Here is a 16,243-nt window from a genome sequence, read left to right as displayed (position 1 = left end):
TGGTGCATTTTGCATTCCAGACAGACTTTGAGAAATCAAATTGACTTGTTGAGTCAATATTTTATTCTGAGCTAATATGGCATTCAGAGTATCAATCTCAAGAACTCCTTTCTTCTGATTTGTCCCATTGTTCACAGGATTCCTTTCAGAAGTGTACATGAATTGGTTATTTGCAACCATTTCAATTAGCTCTTGAGCTTCTGCAGGCGTCTTCTTCAGATGAAGAGATCCTCCAGCAGAGCTATCCAAAGACATCTTGGATAGTTCAGAGAGACCATCATAGAAAATACCTATGATGCTCCATTCAGAAAGCATGTCAGAAGGACATTTTCTGATCAATTGTTTGTATCTTTCCCAAGCTTCATAGAGGGATTCTCCATCCTTCTGTCTGAAGGTTTGGACTTCCACTCTAAGCTTACTCAATTTTTGAGGTGGAAAGAACTTTGCCAAAAAGGCATTGACTAGCTTTTCCCATGAGTCCAGGCTTTCTTTAGGTTGTGAGTCCAACCATGTCCTAGCTCTGTCTCTTACAGCAAAAGGGAATAGCATAAGTCTGTAGACCTCAGGGTCAACCCCATTAGTCTTAACAGTGTCACAGATTTGCAAGAATTCAGCTAAGAACTGATGAGGATCTTCCAATGGAAGTCCATGGAACTTGCAATTCTGTTGCATTAGAGAAACTAATTGAGGCTTAAGCTCAAAGTTGTTTGCTCCAATGGCAGGGATAGAGATGCTTCTCCCATAGAAGTCGGGAGTAGGTGCAGTAAAGTCACCCAGCACCTTCCTTGCATTGTTTGCATTGTTGTTGTTTTCGGCTGCCATGGGTTCTTCTTCTTTGAAGATTTCTGTTAGGTCCTCTACAGAGAGTTGTGCCTTAGCTTCTCTTAGCTTTCGCTTCAAGGTCCTTTCAGGTTCAGGGTCAGCTTCAACAAGAATGCCTTTGTCTTTGTTCCTGCTCATATGAAAGAGAAGAGAACAAGAAAATATGGAATCCTCTATGTCACAGTATAGAGATTCCTTGAGGTGTCAGAGAAAAAGAAAAATAGAAGGAAGAAGGAGAAGAATTCGAACTTAGTCAGATAGAGTTCGAATTGTGCATTGAGGAGGAGTGGTACTCCATAAATAAAAGGATGTGAGAAGAGAGGAAGAAATTTTCGAAAATTAATTAAAAAGATTTAAAAAAAAACATTTTGAAAAACTTTAATTTGATTTTCGAAAATCAAGAGTGAGAAAAAGATCAAGTAATTTTTTTTTGAAAGAGATTTGAAATTAGAAATTAAAAAGATATGATTGAGAATTGTTTTGAAAAAGATGTGATTAAAAAGATTTGATTTTAAAAATTAATGACTTGCTTAACAAGAAAAGATATGATTCAAACATTAAACCTTTCTCAACAGAAAAGGCAACATACTTGAAATGTTGAATCAAATCATTAATTGATAGCAAGTATCTTTGAAAAAGGAAAGAAATTGATTTTGAAAACATTTGATTGAAAAGATATGATTTGAAAAAGATTTGATTTTGAAAAACTTTGAAAACTTGAAAAAAATTGATTTGAAAACAAAATCCTCCCCCTTGTGCCATCCTGGCATTAAACGCCCAGAATGGTGCACATTCTGGCGTTTAACGCCCAATGCACTACCTTTTTGGGCGTTAAACGCCCAACCAGGCACCCTGTACGCCCAGCTTTTTCTGTGTAATTCCTCTGCTGCATGTTCTGAATCTTCAGTTCCTTGTACTATTGACTTGAAAATAGAACCAAGATCAAATAAACAATGCGTGCAAGACACCAAACTTAAAATGAGACACTAGACTCAAACAAGAAACATAAAATATTTTTGGTTTTTTTTTATGATTTTTGAAATTTTTTTGTGTTTTTTTTTCGAAAATTATATGGAAATAGGAAATAAAGGATTCAGAATTCTTAATTTGGATTCCAGGAATCATTGCAATGCTAGTCTAAGACTCCGGTCCAGGAATTAGACACGGCTTCACAGCCAGCCAAGCTTTCAAAGAAAGCTTCGGTCCAAAACACTAGACATGGCCAATGGCCAGCCAAGCCTTAGCAGATCATTGCTCCAATAGCAATATTGATAGAGATCAACAAGCTCTTGTGATGTTCAGTTGAAACCTCGGTCCAATAAGATTAGACATGGCTTCTCAGCCAGCCAGACTTCAACAGATCATCATGAAACTCTAGAACTCATTCTTAAGAACTCTGAAGAAAAATACCTAATCTAAGCAACAAGATGAACCGTCAGTTGTCCATACACGAAACAATCCCCGGCAACGGCGCCAAAAACTTGATAGCACGAAATTGTGATCAATACTTTTCACAACTCAAATAATCCCCGGTAATGAATCCAAAAACTTGGTGTTCAATACCATGGCATAAACACAACATCGCACAACTAACCAGCAAGTGCACTGGGTCGTCCAAGTAATAAACCTTACGCGAGTAAGGGTCGATCCCACGGAGATTGTTGGTATGAAGCAAGCTATGGTCACCTTGTAAATCTTAGTCAGGCAGACTCAAATGGGTATAGTGATATACGAATAAAACATAAAGATAAAGATAGAGATACTTATGTAATTCATTGGTAGGAACTTCAGATAAGCGTATGAAGATGCCTTCCCTTCCGTCTCTCTGCTTTCCTACTGTCTTCTTCCAATCCTTCTTACTCCTTTCCATGGCAAGCTTATGCAAGGGTTTCACTGTTGTCAGTGGCTACCTCCCATCCTCTCAGTGGAAATGTTCAACGCACCCTGTCACGGCACGGCTATCCATCTGTCGGTTCTCGATCAGGCCGGAATAGAATCCAGTGATTCTTTTGCGTCTGTCACTAACGCCCCGCCTTCAAGAGTTTGAAGCACGTCACAGTCATTCAATCATTGAATCCTACTCAGAATACCACAGACAAGGTTAGACCTTCCGGATTCTCATGAATGCCGCCATCAGTTCTTGCCTATACCACGAAGACTCTGATCTCACGGAATGGCTGGCTCGTTTGTCAGGCGAGCACTCGGTTGTCAGGCGATCAATCATGCATCGTGTATCAGGAATCCAAGAGATATTCACCCAATCGAAGGTAGAACGGAGGTGGTTGTCAGTCACACGTTCATAGGTGAGAATGATGATGAGTGTCACGGATCATCACATTCATCAAGTTGAAGAACAAGTGATATCTTGGACAAAGAACAAGCGGAATTGAATAGAAGAACAATAGTAATTGCATTAATACTCGAGGTACAGCAGAGCTCCACACCTTAATCTATGGTGTGTAGAAACTCCACCGTTGAAAATACATAAGAACAAGGTCTAGGCATGGCCGAATGGCCAGCCTCCCAAAGAGGGTTCAATCATAAAAACATGATCAAAAGATCCTAAGATTGAAAGATGAAAAAAAAAATAGTAAAAGGGTCCTACTTATAGAAAACTAGTAGCCTAAGGTTTACAAAGATGAGTAAATGACATAAAAATCTACTTCCGGGCCCACTTGGTGTGTGCTTGGGCTGAGCAATGAAGCATTTTCGTGTAGAGACTCTTCTTGGAGTTAAACGCCAGCTTTTATGCCAGTTTGGGCGTTTAACTCCCATTTTGGTGCCAGTTCCGGCGTTTAACGCTGGGAAATCTGAAGGTGACTTTGAACGCCGGTTTGGGCCATCAAATCTTGGGCAAAGTATAGACTATCATATATTGCTGGAAAGCCCAGGATGTCTACTTTCCAACGCCGTTGAGAGCGCGCCAATTGGGTTTCTGTAGCTCCAGAAAATCCACTTCGAGTGCAGGGAGGTCAGAATCCAACAGCATCTGCAGTCCTTTTCAGTCTCTGAATCAGATTTTTGCTCAGGTCCCTCAATTTCAGCCAGAAAATACCTGAAATCACAGAAAAACACACAAACTCATAGTAAAGTCCAGAAAAGTAAATTTTAACTAAAAACTAATAAAAATATACTAAAAACTAAACCAAATATACTAAAAACATACTAAAAATAATGCCAAAAAGCGTACAAATTATCCGCTCATCAATAAGTCACATCCATTAAGTACCCAAATGATTGTAAGATCTTTAGATGTGAAAAAGGATCAATTCCGTCCTAAAGAAGAGAATGAAGATATCCTTGGTCCTGAAGTACCATATCTTAGTGCCATTGGAGCGCTAATGTATCTTGCTAATAATACGCGACCTGACATATCATTCGCGGTAAATTTACTAGCAAGGTATAGTTCCTCTCCAACCAGAAGACATTGGAGTGGAATCAAACAAATTTTTCGATATCTTCATGGAACGGTTGATATGGGATTGTTTTATCCCTATGGATCTAAGTCACAACTAGTTGGCTATGCAGATGCCGGATACCTGTCTGATCCACATAAAGGGAGATCTCAAACAGGATACCTATTCACATATGGCGGTTCAGCTATATCATGGAGGTCCACGAAACAGACGATAGCAGCAACCTCCTCTAATCATGCTGAAATACTGGCGATTCATGAAGCTAGTCGCGAGTGTTTTTGGCTGAGGAGTCTGATTCAATATATTCTGTCATCATGTGGACTGATTGATCATAAGATAGCTCCAACTGTCCTGTTTGAAGATAATACAACATGCATTGCTCAACTTAAGGGTGGATACATCAAAGGTGATAGAACAAAGCATATTTCTCCTAAATTCTTCTTCACTCATGATCTTCAAAATCAAGGGACGATTGATGTCCAACAGATCCGCTCAAGCGACAATCTGGCAGATTTATTTACAAAGTCACTCCCAAAATCCTCCTTTGAAAGATTGGTACATGAGATTGGGATGCGCCGATTTCGAGACATTAAATGATGTCGGCAAGAGGGGGAGACTGTACTCTTTTTTCCTTGGTCAGGTTTTTTTCCCATTGGGTTTTTCTTGACAAGGTTTTTAATGAGGCAGTCTCCATCACAAAGGATATTGTACTCTTTTTCCTTCACTAAGGTTTTTCCCACAGGGTTTTCCTTTAGTAAGGTTTTAACGAGGCAATAATCCTAAATGGACATTCAAGGGGGAGTGTTACGATAAGAATGAATGTCCATCAAGTTAACATTGGGCTGTGCAATATTAAATATATGCGGTGCTTTGTTTCCCCATGGTAGACTTTATATTAATGAAGTTTGAAAAGGTGAATGTTGGACAAGTATAAATAGGGCATGGGTTTGTGATTATACGTACACAACAATAACAACAGAACAAAATACCATTCTTCCTTCCTTTTCATACAAATAAATCAATCATCTTTTATGTTGCAATCAACTACCCTTCTCCTTATATTACTATTACAATTCTTTCTCTTCTTTTATTTTATAAGTATTTTAAATTCTATTTTCTATTACTCTTTACATATAATATTAATAGCAATATTAACCATCTTTATTATATTGAGATAGTATCAAATGCAAATCTCTCTCTCTTTATTTTTAATACTTTTTCTTATCTTTGTATATATATACACAATACAACATATAATATTATATATATATATAATAATTATTGAGCTAATTATATTAATAATAGAATCTTCTATTTATACATCTTTATTTGATATATCCTTTATTTTACAACATTACAAACAATTAAGCCAGTTATTGAAAGCCAGCAATCCAAGGGGCAGCGAACCTCTTATAGCTGCTCATTTATGTCATTTAAATGTCTAATTTAGAGGATTTTAGAGTCTTTTAAAAAGTTGCTAAACGAGAAAATTAATATGAAAACCTTTTGTTTATTGGAACAGCCATGTTCCATAAAAATACTTGGAACACCTGATAATTTTCCATTAGTATAATATTTTACTCTCATTTCAAGAGCGAGAGCACTCACAAGTCACAACAATATTTCCTTCTTCCTCTCACGCTCTCTGTTTCTTTACCATGCATGAGTCCATGACAAATATTAATAATGGAATAAGATTAAATTTTTTTTATATATAAATAAAATAAATACATAAAACATCTCAAATACGTACAGTGACTCCAAGAAGAATAAAATATGAAAAAAATTAAATACATTGATCTTAGGTGCAGACTAGTATAGGAAATTGAGCATACTTTGGAGGCACAGCAACCAAAATGTGTATAAAATTAATTTGGAGCTAGCATCTTAGATATCAGAAATTTAAATACCTACATTTAAAATTGATATAATTTGTTACGATTTAGTTTGTATAAGCTTGTTTTTATATTTTTATTTAATCCAATCTTAGTCAAATAATTTAAAATTTTAAAATTATAAAATTTATAATTTAAAAATTAGATAGATATAATTTAAATTAATTATTTAATTTAATAAAAATAAACGTACTCATATTTTATATCAGTGTTGTAAAAATTGGATCGGACCAATCAATTTAACTAAAAAATGGGTAAATTGAACCCTCAACCAATCTAGTGATATAATCGTTTAAAGAATAAAACTGGTGAGAACCGTTTAAGACCAACGAGAACCTGTCAAAACAAAAAAAATTGGTCCAACTGAATCACTCTAAAAAAATTCTAAAATTATTGAAAATATGGTTTAAAGTGAAATCTCTTTTATTATTATATATTCTCTTTATCACTAAACTCTATTATTCCTTGTTATTTTAAATTAATTATTAATTATATATTAAAAATATACAAAAATTTTATTAATATTATTTTAATTTTATACTCACTTATATTTAAACTAATTATATTTTTATTATTCATAATTATTAATATAAATATTATTAAACATATATAAATAAAAATATCAAATATTTTTATTAATTACAATATTATTATTCTTTTTCAGATTATATGATATTTATTAAATATTATCTTTCAATAAAAATAATATAATAAATATAAACTAATTAGTTAGTTATTGAAATAAAAATAATTACTTTAGTATGAAAATAAAATTAAAAAAATTTATTATTAAAAAATAATAAAATTTTATATACTTATTTAATGATAACTAGATTATAATTTGTTGATAATAATTTGTTGAAACTTGATTGTTTTTAAAATATTAGTAAAGATATTTTCTTTTAATTTTAGACTTTTGACTATTTTATATTTTTTATTTACGTAGGATCGGTTCTATCGATTTAACCAGTAATTTATTGGTTGTATCAATAAAATAATAGTTTAACCAATTTGATCACCGACTTGATTCTTATAAATTTATGTTTTATATTAGTATAAAAAGTTGAATTAAATAGACCGTACTTATTTAAAATTATAAAAAATTAATTAAAAACATTAAATTATTAATTTTTTATAATCAAATAAATATAATTAATCATATGAATAATAAAATACTAAAAAGTTTAGATCAATTTAAATTTTATATTATAAGGCAAGCACGGACAATGCCAGGGACCTGGAAGTCTTACACCCCACCATGGTGGATGAACAATTTGAAGACGGACATACTGCATCTGAGTCCGAGCCAGAATCTCATAACGATGATCGAGCACTTGCGTTACCCCTACCACGAGAAAGAATAAGCGCCCCCCATGGGGAAGGAACATCAGAAAACCCCATCCACGATAAATTCACTCAGAAGTACACTCACCTGAGGCGGAGGAACCTCCTTATCCAACGGAGATATTAAGACTAATACATAGATATCACGGTCGATTGGAACAGGTCGAGCAGAAGGCTGAATGACACCGAGAAGCAGAAAGAGAATCAAAAGTAAGTACGCCGACGAAGAGAGCTGGAGGAAAACCTCTCAAAGTTAAAGGCCGATCTTAAAAATCGGAGCTATAGGACGGATCGGGAAGAAAGTCCTCTAGGAGGGGAGGATCCGTTCATTGAAGAGATCATGCGAGCCAGGGTTCCAGAAACTTTAAAACCCTCGACATGGATCTCTATGACGGAATAACCAACCCGAGACATCACCTTAAAAATTTTAAAGTCGGATGTATTTAGCTTATGCGTCTGATGTAACTCGTTGCAAAGCTTTCCTGACAACACTGACAAAAGCAACAATGAAGTGGTTTGACAACTTACCACCAAGGATGGTAACCTACTTTGATGACCTGGCAAGGAAGTTCCTTACCTGATTTTCAATACAGAAAGACAAAGTCAAGCATGCTCTAAGCCTGCTGGGGGTCAAACAAGGAGTTGGAGAAATCCTCCGTGATTATATGGAGAGATTCAACAAAGCTTGCTTAGAAATACAAAATTTACCTCCTGAAGCAATAATAATGGGTTTGGTTAATGACCTTAGGGTGGGGTCGTTCTCGCTCAATATCTAAACGACACCCGACTTCCTTTTGTGAAGTACAAGAGCAGGCAGAGAAGTATATTAACATGGAGGAGAATTTCCGACTTAGAGAACTAGCCCCAAGGCTAAACCTCCTTACCAAGCTTGAGATAAGGAAAATGAGGCTAAGAAAAAGGAGTACAACTTGGAAAAATCTCCAAGATACTATAACTACACCCCGCTCTGAGTTTCTCTTGTTGATGTTTACAGGGAGATCTGTCACACCAAAAAGCTTTCACCCGCTTGTCCCATCAAGCACCAAAAGGTTGGAAGTCAGTTAGAATATTACGAATACCACAAGCTATATGGACATTCTACTAATGACTGTTATGACTTAAAGAACTTCATAGAAAAGTTGGCCAGGGAAGGTTGGCTAGAAAGGTACTTGGCCGAGAAGTCGGACGACCCAAGAAAAAGAAAAAGAGATCATAATGACGAAGGACGACCGACCCCCACAAACTTCTAAGAGGCACATACTCATGCTAAATGGAGGATTTTTGCAGGAGGGAAAATTACCAAATACTCGCGTAAAACGCATCTCAAAGAAGTATATCAAGTGGGGGTAGATAGTAAAACTCCTGACTTACCAACAATCTCATTTACCAAAGAAGATCCACTAGGGGTCACATCGGGCCACGATGACCCTGTGGTAATTATAGCGATTCTCGCTAATGCCAATCTACATAGATCTTTCGTGGACCAAGGGAGTTCGGCTGACATACTGTTTAAACCTGCTTTTGACAAGCTCAAACTAGAATAAAAGGATTTAAAAGCATATCCGGACAACCTTTTTGTGTTGGGAGACACACCGATCCGACCTCTTAGATTCATCTCGATATACACCACCTTTGGTAAAGGCACAATGTCAAGAACGTTAAGCTTTGACTACATTGTGGTCGGCATCATATCCGCTTACAATGCCTTAATAGGTCGGACCACTTTAACCCGACTAGATGCAGTTGTCTCTAATTCCCACCTACGAATGAAGTTCCCAACTGTAGAAGAAAAGATAGAAAAAGTATAAATCAGGGATCATGCTGAAAAGACAACAAGTATAGGGGCCAACCTCGAGAAAGGTCTAAAGGCACAACTCGTTGATCTCTTACAAAGGAACTCCAACATCTTTGCGTGAAAAGCCTCTGATATACCTGGTATAGATCCTGACCTCATGTCTCACAAACTCGCCGTTTATCCAAGCTCTCAACCTATTCAGCAAAAGCGGCAAAAACTCGGTCCTGTAAGAACACATGTCATGGAAGAATAGGTGCAAGCCTTAATCTTGGTTTATAAGAGAGGTAAAGTATCCTTTGTGGCTGGCTAATGTGGTCCTTGTAAAAAAGCAGAACCAAAAATAGAGAATGTGTGTTGATTATATCGACCTCAACAAAGCTTGCCACAAGGATCCATACCCTCTCCCCAGCATTGACGCCCTGGTTGACTCAGCTTCAGGGTATAGGTATTTGTCCTTTATGGACGCATACTTGGGATATAATCAAATCTCAGTGTATAAGCTAGACCAGGAAAAGACTTCTTTCATCACTCCAAGGCTAACTATTGTTATGTAGTGTTGCCTTTTGAACTAAAGAATGCTGGAGCTACATACCATGAATAACATGTTTTCATCCTACCTTGGAAAACTAATGGAGCTAGTGGACAATATGCTCATCAAGATCCAAGATGACCTCGCTCTTTTGACCGACCTATCTGAGGTATTCTCCATAATAAGGAAGCATATGATGAGGTTAAATCCTATAAAATGCACCTTTGCAATGGAGGTTGGGAAGTTCTTAGGCTTCATGCTCACTCAAAGAGGCATTGAGGCTAACCCAGATAAGTGCACAACGATATTGGAGATAAAAAGCCCGACTTGTCTCAAGGAAGTCCAACAATTAAATGGGAAGTTGGGTGCGTTATCCAGGTTTCTAGCAGGATCGGCCCTGAAATCTCTACCCTTGTTTCCAATCCTTAAAAAAGGAAACAATTTTAATGGACTTAGGAATGTGAACAAGCCTTCCAAAACTTTAAAACGTTCCTAAGCCAACCCCCAATCCTCACCCGACTTGCTCCAGGAGAAGAGCTCATCCTCTACCTAACATTAGCAAGTCGTGTTATGGCCTCAGCCCTGGTTCGAGAAGATGAACACAGACAACAACCCATCTACTTTGGAAGCAAAGCCTTACAAGGGCAAAACTAAACTATTAAAAGACAAAAAAGTTTACATATGCCCTTATCAACACTTCTAGAAGGCTCTGACCTTACTTTCAAGCTCACAATATTAAGGTTTGAACTAATCAATCCATGAAGCATATTCTACAAAAGACAGACCTTGCGAGAAGGGTGCTACAATGGGCTGTAGAGCTATCCGAGTTCGACTTAAGATATAAAATTTGGACAGCTATCAAATCTTAATATTTGGCCAATTTTGTGGCAGAATACACTGAAACCTGGGGAAACCGTCAATTTGGAATCTGTATGTAGATGGATCGTCTAACAAATCCAGGAGTGGGGCAGGAGTTATCTTAGAAAATGAAAAAAGAACTCAGATTGAACTATCACTAAAGTTTGACTTTCTCACTTCTAATAATCAAGCAGAATATGAAGCCATGCTTGCTGGATGAAATCTGGCTAAAGAAGTAGGGGTAGAAAGATTGGTAGTGTTTAGTGACTCTCAAGTGATCACCTCCTAAGTTAACGACACTTATCAAGCTAAAGATCCCAACATGAAAAAGTACCTGAAAGAAGCACGAGAATAATTAGCACAGTTCTTGAAAACGGAGGTCCGACATATAGCACAAAAATCCAATGCCCGAGCAGATGCCTTCTCTAAGTTAGCCAGCACCAAGTCAGGGGGCAACAATAGAAGCCTAATCCAGGAAACTCTCCACGCACCCTCAGTATCGAAGGGAGAAGATAAGTGATACACAATGATCATATCCAACCAAAGCCTAGGGTGGATGACTCCCATAATCGAATATCTTAAATTCGATACCACCCTGAAAGATGAAAGGAGGCAAGAAGGCTCATAAAGGAAGTATAAAACTATACTTTGTTCCACAATATCCTTTACAAAAGAAGAGTATCCACACCTCTATTAAAGTGTGCCCCAACCTCCAAAACTAAGGAGGTCCTAGAAGAAGTTCATAGTGGCATATGTGGAAATCACTTAGGAGCATGATCATTAGCCAAGAAAGTGATTCGAGCCTACTTCTTTTGGCCTACCTTGCAAAATCAGGCAGCCAACTTTGTTAAAAATTTTCCACCTTGTCAGAAGCATGCCAACTTCTATGTAGCACCTCTAGAGGAGCTTATCAGTATCACTTCGGCATGGCCATTTGCAAAATGGGGCCTTGACCTCCTCATTCCGTTTGCACAAGTTCCCAGACAAGTAAATACCTCATAATGTGTATTAATTATTTTACTAAGTGGATTGAGATAGAACCTTTGGCAACCATCACAGCTCAAAGAAGTAAAAAATTTCTCTATAAGAATATTGTCACCCGATTTGGAGTTTCACACTCTATCACCACAGACAATGGAACTCAGTTCATCGACTCGACCTTTAGAAATTAAACTTGGTGACCAGCCTCAAGATCAAACACCAATTTACATCGGTAGAATACCCTCAGGCCAACGGACAAGCTGAAGCTGCAAACAAAGTCATATTGGCCGGGTTAAAACGCCGACTACAAGAGGCAAAGGGAGCATGGACAAAAAAGCTTCCTCAAGTTTTGTAGATATATCGAACAACTCCCCACTCAGCAACAGGAGAATCATCCTTCCGACTTGCTTATGGTGTAAAGGCTATAATTTCTGTAGAGATTGCTGAGGAATCTCCAAAAGTTAGATTTTAGGATGAAGTGATCAATGTCCGAGCACAAAAAGAAGAACTCGACCTCCTCCCAGAAGTCTGAAAAAATCTTGGATAAAAGAAGAAGTATTGAAACAAAGGATGGTCTTACGATACAACTAGAAAGTCATTAGAAGAAGCTTCACCATGAATGACCTCATACTAATCTGAAATAACATCAAGGTTTAGAAGTCGGGTGAGGAAAAGCTGGCTGCAAACTGGAAGGGACCTTACAAGGTCGTCGAAGTCTTAGGAAAAGGTTATTTTAAGGTATCCGACTTGCAAGGGAACAAGCTCCTTAGGTCGTGGCATGCAAGTAACTTGAAAAGGTATTGTAGCTAAAGAAGCATGCCTTGTTTCCTGGAGTACTCTTTTTTCTAACTTCATGGTTTTTTTTTTCTAAAAAGGATTTTAACGAGGCATCATAGTAAGGGCTAAGGATGATAAGAAAAATCCTTAGTATCAAACAAATTTCTGTAAACCCTCTCTCTCTTAATAATAAAATATTTTTCTACCAGATTTTTCATTTCAAATGCATTAATTTAAGCTCAAAAAATTGAAAAAATCATTGTCCGACCTACATGGTCGGTGAGATGAAGCGACGAGGTACAAATTAGTGTAAGAAGTTATGTAAGCAGTTCCTGGACCGACCTCAAAATAAATCGGACCGAAAATGAAATGTAAAAGTAACTTGGTATATAGTCTAATTATTCGAAGTCGAAACTCTAACATCTAAGAGAAATAATATTTACGGAAATTCCAGAAAGGATAGACCTACTTCACCGATGTCTTTTCTAAGCAAAAAACAACTTCAAAGTTGTCGGAATAATAAAAATTCATATTCAACTAAACAGTTGTACCGACTAAAGAAATATGTTTCGGACGACACAATCATTTATGAAAAAAAATACTATTAAAATAGTGGAGGAAGGATTTTAACAAAATATAAAAGTTGTTTAAACTACAACTAGAGCAAAATAAAAGTTGTTCAAAAATTAACTATTACAAAAGCTAAAGTGTTCATAAAAGACCCACAAGCAAGCCTAACAAATTCGAATATAAGATAAATAAGATTATAAATATTTTTTGTTAAATTTACACTTTCTAGAATGAATAATTACATATTTTAAACAAAAATAAAATAAATAAATATGGTTGGCTGCTGCCTGTGACATATGGAACAGATGACATCTAAGAACTCAATAAAGAATAGATACCCATTGCAGATCATTACTCTTGAATAAAAAGGCTCACATAATCAAATATTTATTCCTGAAAAATATTTTTAGAAAAACGGGTTGAGTTTTGTAACTCACTGACTAGACAATTGATAGCGCGAAATTATGAACAATACTTTTCACAACTCTCATAATCCCCGGTAATGAATCCAAAAACTTGGTGTTCAATACCATGGCATAAACACAACTTCGCACAACTAACCAGCAAGTGCACTGGGTCGTCCAAGTAATAAACCTTACGCGAGTAAGGGTCGATCCCACGGAGATTGTTGGTATGAAGCAAGCTATGGTCACCTTGTAAATCTTAGTCAGGCAGACTCAAATGGGTATAGATGATGAATAAAACATAAAGATAAAGATAGAGATACTTATGTAATTCATTGGTAGGAATTTCAGATAAGCGTATGAAGATGCTTTCCCTTCCGTCTCTCTGCTTTCCTACTGTCTTCATCCAATCCTTCTTACAACTTTCCATGGCAAGCTTATGCAAGGGTTTCACCGTTGTCAGTGGCTACCTCCCATCCTCTCAGTGGAAATGTTCAACGCACCCTGTCACGGCACGGCTATCCATCTGTCGGTTCTCGATCAGGCCGGAATAGAATCCAGTGATTCTTTTGTGTCTGTCACTAACGCCCCGCCCTCAGGAGTTTGAAGCACGTCACAGTCATTCAATCATTGAATCCTACTCAGAATGCCACAGACAAGGTTAGACCTTCCGGATTCTCTTGAATGCCGCCATCAGTTCTTGCCTATACCACGAAGACTCTGATCTCACGGAATGGCTGGCTCGGTTGTCAGGCGAGCGCTCGGTTGTCAGGCGATCAACCATGCATCGTGTATCAGGAATCCAAGAGATATTCACCCAATCTAAGGTAGAACGGAGGTGGTTGTCAGGCACACGTTCATAGGTGAGAATGATGATGAGTGTCACGGATCATCACATTCATCAAGTTGAAGAACAAGTGATATCTTGGAACAAGAACAAGCGGAATTGAATAGAAGAACAATAGTAATTGCATTAATACTCGAGGTACAGCAGAGCTCCACACCTTAATCTATGGTGTGTAGAAACTCCACCGTTGAAAATACATAAGAACAAGAGTGATCATTGGCTTCGGCCCCAGAGAGGGAACCAGAAAAACCAAGATGAAAATACAATAGTAAAAGGTCCTACTTATAGAAAACTAGTAGCCTAAGGTTTATAAAGATGAGTAAATGACATAAAAATCCACTTCCGGGCCCACTTGGTGTGTGCTTGGGCTGAGCATTGAAGCATTTTCGTGTAGAGACTCTTCTTGGAGTTAAACGCCAGCTTTTATGCCAGTTTGGGCGTTTAACTCCCATTTTGGTGCCAGTTCCGGCGTTTAACGCTGGGAATTCTGAGGGTGACTTTGAACGCCAGTTTGGGCCATCAAATCTTGGGCAAAGTATGGACTATCATATATTGCTGGAAAGCCCAGGATGTCTACTTTCCAACGCCATTGAGAGCGCGCCAATTGGGCTTCTGTAGATCCAGAAAATCCACATCGAGTGCAGGGAGGTCAGAATCCAACAGCATCTGCAGTCCTTTTCAGTCTCTGAATCAGATTTTTGCTCAGGTCTCTCAATTTCAGCCAGAAAATACCTGAAATCACAGAAAAACACACCAACTCATAGTAAAGTCCAGAAAAGTGAATTTTAACTAAAAACTAATAAAAATCTACTAAGAACTCAACTAAAAATTGCTAAAAACATACTAAAAACAATGCCAAAAAGCGTATAAATTATCCGCTCATCACAACACCAAACTTAGATTGTTGCTTGTCCTCAAGCAACTGAAGATCAAATAAGATAAAAAGAACAGAATATGCAATGAATTCCAAAAACATCTATGAAGATCAGTATTAATTAGATGAGCGGGGCTTTTAGCTTTTTGCCTCTGAACAGTTTTGGCATCTCACTCTATCCTTTGAAACTCAGAATGATTGGCTTCTTTAGGAACTCAGAATCCAGATAGTGTTATTGATTCTCCTAGTTGAGTATGATGATTCTTGAACACAGCTACTTTATGAGTCTTGGCCATGGCCCAAAGCACTCTGTCTTCCAGTATTACCACCGGATACATACATGCCACAGACACATAATTGGGTGAACCTTTTCAGATTGTGACTCAGCTTTGCTAGAGTCCCCAATTAGAGGTGTCCAGGGTTCTTAAGCACACTCTTTTTGCCTTGGATCACAACTTTATTTCTTTCTTTTTCTTTCTTTTTCGTTTTTTTTTTCGAAATTTTTCTCTTTTTTTTTTGAATTCACTGCTTTTTCTTGCTTCAAGAACCATTTTGATGATTTTTCAGATCCTCAGTAACATGTCTCCTTTTTCATCATTCTTTCAAGAGCCAACATTCATGAATCACAAATTCAAAAGACATATGCACTGTTTAAGCATACATTCAGAAAACAAAAGTATTGCCACCACATCAAAATAATTAAACTGTTATAAAATTCAAAATTCATGCAATTCTTATCTTTTTCAATTAAGAACACTTTTCATTTAAAGAGGTGATGGATTCATAGGACATTCATAACTTTTAGGCATAGACACTAATGATCACAAGACACAAACATAGATAAACATAACCACTAAAATTCAAAAAACAGGAAAATAAAGAACAAGGAGATTAAAGAACGGGTCCACCTCAGTGATGGCGGCTTGTTCTTCCTCTTGAAGGTCTTATGGAGTGCTTGAGCTCCTCAATGTCTCTTCCTTGTCTTTGTTGCTCCTTTCTCATGATTCTTTGATCTTCTCTAATTTCATGGAGGAGAATGGAATGTTCTTGGTGCTCCACCCTTAGTTGTCCCATGTTGGAACTCAATTCTCCTAGGGAGGTGTTCAGTTGCTCCCAATAGTTCTGTGGAGG

General features: G+C 37.2%; 1 non-coding gene across 1 annotated transcript; it reads left to right on the top strand.

Annotated features, from left to right (window-relative positions):
• The first annotated feature begins 309 nt into the window (after nucleotides 1-309).
• On the top strand, nucleotides 310-417 carry LOC130953815 (small nucleolar RNA R71). Its single transcript, XR_009075976.1, has one exon. It is a non-coding gene; the product is annotated as a small nucleolar RNA R71 (small nucleolar RNA).
• Nucleotides 418-16,243: the final 15,826 nt, after the last annotated feature.

Source organism: Arachis stenosperma, chromosome 9, assembly GCF_014773155.1.
Source record: "Arachis stenosperma cultivar V10309 chromosome 9, arast.V10309.gnm1.PFL2, whole genome shotgun sequence".
In the NCBI taxonomy this organism is placed as follows: domain Eukaryota; kingdom Viridiplantae; phylum Streptophyta; class Magnoliopsida; order Fabales; family Fabaceae; genus Arachis; species Arachis stenosperma.
This window is presented reverse-complemented; position numbering and strand designations above follow the sequence as displayed.